Here is a 4911-nt window from a genome sequence, read left to right as displayed (position 1 = left end):
ACAGGATAATCCACAGAGCAAAGTCAGGAGGCAGGTGCAGGTCCAGTCCACAGAATAATCCAACAGGAGTCGGAAGACAAGTCAGGCAAATAGATCAGACAGGGGCAGGCAGGCTCAATGGTCAAATACAGAAATAGGTCAGGATCAGTAAATCAGAACGCTATAAGTCTCAATAATAATATGACACTGATGACTGGGAGCAAGCAGCTTAAATAGAGGCAGAAGGAGGTGGCTCAGATAAGCAGTAATCAGAAACCGGGCAGAGTTAGACAGGTGAATGAAATGAGCAATTAAGTCAGAAATCAGTGCCAAGATCATGACAGAAGATGCTTCATAAACATTTAGAAAATCTGTTGTAACAATTAAGATTAGTATTCTTTGCAAGACATTTCTCTACAGGTCTCTTCATTTTAATGGTGCGACTCTGCAACAACTTAGTAACGTGAGACTTTTTTATAGGCCATTAATATTTATAAAACAATTTCAGATTAATTTGTACACATCAACAGTCTATATTTTCTAAACAGTGAAAGATTTCTGAGGTTTTTTTGTTTTGTTTTTATTTATTTATTTTTTTCAGTTTTTCATGGCTTTAGTTCATTTACTATTAAATTCAATAGAATTCCAAAAAGGGTCATTTATCATCTAATTTGGTTTGGTTTGTTTGTATTAGATATAACATTTTAATTACATTTTTACATTTTATTTCCATTTTTTTTCATTGGAATATATATAATTTTAAGCAACATGCAGTGATGAGGAATGTATTATAAACTCTCATTGTTTGCCCTTCATATTTCTGTGCAAATTCAGCCATCTTCTACTGCTTAACCATCAGGGTGTTTTGAAGTACATCTCCAAAAGTCTATTATTAAAAGGCAGGGTACGCCCTAAGCAGGTTGCCAATTCATCGCAGTGCATCACTAAGAGGCACAACCAAAAACACACACTCACTACTTGGGCCAATCTAAAGATACTAATCAAGCAAACAATTATAATTTAGGAATGTGGAAGGGAGCTTGAAACCCAGAGAGAACCCACACATTCAAGGTGAGAATCTTTAAACTCCATTCAGGAAAGAACCCAAGGCCAGGAATCAAACTCAGGTTCCTCTCGCTGCAAGGCAGTATTGCTTCAAACGGCTCCACAGCGCAGCCCCATTGCTGTAATCTATAGCTTGAAATAACAAGCAATACATTCTCAGCACCATGAAGAACACTCAGCTCCCTGTTGTGTGATATAGATCCAGCTTATATTTATGGTCAATAAAAGTTGCTGAAAAATTTTCTCACATATCTGAAACATAAGATATGAAATAAGACAGGGGATAGAATCTTGGTCAGTATTGACATTCTCCTCTATATAAATCTTCATAACCTGTAAGAAAAACAACATCTAAACCAGTAAAAAGTATTAGAATAATTCATTACAAAGTGGCAAAGGAGCCACTAGGATGTTTAAGTGTCACCTTCCTGAGGACCAATGCCCTATACATGAAGGTCCGGGTCATAACTCACACCAGGCGGTATAAATCACAAATAAACTAAAGGAGTCTCTGTGACACTGTTGCCTGAGGCTTGAGGAGCGATCATCTGCTACCGAACCTGAATAAAAGTGACATGTATGAGAAGGAAAGAATATTTGGATGCTGCAGACACTCTTCAGGCCAAAGGGTTATGGCTGAGCTTAGTCTGTTCCTGAAATACAGTCTGTATGGGTTGACAACATGGCATGCTAATAACTTAAGCATTATAAGCCTATTATTATCAACATGAATTGAATTGAATGTAACTGATTCGAAGACAATGCACTATTGGTAGTGAGTCTAACTTTTAGCTATAAAGAAATTAGCCAATGCGACCTAAATTTTGCAGGTTTATTATGCAGTAACAGATATTGAAGTGTTTGGTTTTTTTTACCTGAAAAGGCTATTTGTATAAATTTGTGCTTACTGTTTTATGTTATATAATCCACTTAATGAATGTATATATCTTCCTTTTTTTTAAAAACCAAAACCCTGTTATTTACAATCCATATTACAATCTAATTTTGATAACTTCATTCTTAGATTATAATCTGTACATAAGTGTCTTGGACAAATCTTGACCAATTGATTCTTGTTACATTAATGCTTTGAGTTGATCCCAGTGTTTTGGTGTCTGTTTATTCACTGCCTTTTTAAAAACTGATCAATCATATTTACTGTACTTACTTGGGTTTACTTGGAGACTTCTCAAGCCACAGGTCCATTGTATGATACTCTAATCTTTTGCTACTCTTAAACAATTTTCCCATTCCGACATGCATTTCCATTTTACAGCAAAATACTTTGAGTTTCAGCAAATACTTGTTGTACTTGCAGTCTTCTTGTATACAGATGTGTACAGTCAAAATAAATATTTAATTTCTTTCTTGAAAAATAGCCTCCTTGTTTTCCCTATCATTAGTCTCAAAAAGTCTTAATTTTCCTTTGAAACCCACTAGCCATAATTACTAATAAATATCTGCACTGTTTTGTATTGTACTTCCCTTGAAGAGGTGGGAATTCTTAGTTTAATGCAAATTAACATCTGGAATTGTAGTTCTTAAACACCTGGTAATTATTAGAAACATTGTAGATGCTTATCTCTTTTCAGCAATTTCAAGGGATTTTTTTTGCAATTTAAGGTTGATTTGATAAAATGGAAAAAATGACTGCAGGTTTTTTCTTTGAAGTTACTAATTGTTTCAAAGAAACCTGTCTCTGTTTTAAAGCAATCAGACTGCCCACAATACCTTGGGTAGCTGGAGATGTGTACTGTATTTCTTCAGCCTCAGATGGACTCATGAGAAAGGATCTACAATAAAATGAAGTTTCCTTATTATTTAATGCCAGATGGAGAACAAGATAGTCAGCAAAACATTTAAATGAGAAAATGTGCAAACGCTGAATTGTAAGAAAATAATGTCAATGGAGGATACACAACGAAAACTGCAAAGCTAGCAAAACAGTTTTCTGAAATTTCAGACTTTAACTCAAAAGTGGATGTTTGGTTTGGGGCCATGGAAACCTGTATGACCAATAAATAAACAAATGAACGAATGAATGAATGAATGAATGAATGAATGAATGAATGAATGAATGAATGAATGAATGAATGAATGAATGCATGAATGAATGAATGAGTAGGAATTTATTTCAGATGGACAATTTGACAAACAACAATTAATGAATCAACCAAATACACACAAAAATACAAATTAAAATCAACCAAACCACACACTAATTTCAAAACTAACTAAATTCAACAGAAGATAAATAGAAAAAAAAAACTATATGTTCTTTTTTCCTGATGTTGCAGTCAGTTGGTATTGCTATGTCAACCACAAAGGCTTTGCTCTGCTTTTTGTCCACCACCACAATGTCCGATTGGTTTTCCATTACCATTCGGTCTGTCTGTATCTGGAAGTCCAACAGGATGCTGGCTCGGTTATTCTCTACCATCTTTGGGGGTGTTTCTCACTTTGACCATGGGGTTTTCAGCCCATACTTTGCACAAATGTTCTTGTACACTATTCGTTTACATATATTTACATATATATATATATATACCGGTATATATATATATATATATATATATATATATATATATATATATATATATATATATGAGTAAATTCATCTACATATGTACACGTAAACGAACATACATACCTATACAAACACATCTGGCCAAAGTCCATATTTACACCCTTATTCATCTTCACTCAGAGTACTATCCCCCCCCCCAAAAAAAAAATTAAACATTAATCAACCCACAGCGACATTTACATGCCCTTCTCATTAAAGTATGCCTTAAAAAACAAATCAGATTGCCTCTTTTTTACAGACCTTCACACCACTGACTGAAATGCACATTCTCTTCATGGTGGTTTGAATCCTCAAAGTTCTGAAGTTAAGGTTCTCCTTGTAGTCATATCAAACCATATCTTAAGTCGACATAACTAAAGGCTATATCAGCCATAAGTTCATCCAAATTATCACCTGTACAAAAGATGTTAGAATCATCTGCAAACAAAACAAATTGAAGTTTAGAAACTTTGCAGATGATATAAAGGATAAATAATTTTGGCCCCAGTACTGACCCCTGGGTTCACCACAAACAATGTCCAAGCATGATGATTGGCAGTCACCCATTTGCACAAATTGTTGCCTGTTGCTTAGATAACTTTTCATTCAGAGAAGTACAACTCCCTGGATGCTACAGTATAATGCTCCAATGTCAAAAGCTTTTTTGAGATCAATAAATACACCAACTGAAGATTGTTATCTAAGGCGCTGGTGACTTCTGTCAATTCAATTAACCATAAGTTTAGTAGTTATACCAAAAGTTTCTGAGCTGAGTTAGGTATTACCAATCATCATCACATTTCTCCCCTTTTAGTGTCACAAAATTTAGTTTACAGTATTAATTTATTTTCTGACTTTAAATATATTGAATGACAAAGTGATATTTGCATTTCTAAATATGATATTTTTAAGGTGACATAATCACAAATATAAATGTTCAAATAGGTGGTTTTATATAAACTCTTCATGACAAGCATGCTCAGTGCAGTTGATGTGCCCATGAGTCAGCTCCTCCTGCTCCTGGAGGCCTTAATGTTTTGTAGGTGACCCTATACTTGAAATGTGGCATTCCCTTCTGTCAACTCTAATGAGCAGGGGTCTGTTCAGACAATCCTCCTCACATGAGGATAAGCATTAGGTCCTTTGGTGACATCTACTGTTTAAACCAGGTTGTTACATTTTAGTTTAAAAATCTGCCTAGTTAGATGCCTTTAGTATAGACTTGATATTAAATAAAATGACACATTTGGGGTAATATTATTAATTATATATATATATATATATATATATATATAATTAAT

This window comes from Cyprinodon variegatus, unplaced genomic scaffold, assembly GCF_000732505.1.
Source record: "Cyprinodon variegatus isolate N-32 unplaced genomic scaffold, C_variegatus-1.0 Scaffold141, whole genome shotgun sequence".
NCBI classification, from domain to species: domain Eukaryota; kingdom Metazoa; phylum Chordata; class Actinopteri; order Cyprinodontiformes; family Cyprinodontidae; genus Cyprinodon; species Cyprinodon variegatus.
Note: the sequence above shows the minus strand (reverse complement) of the source record.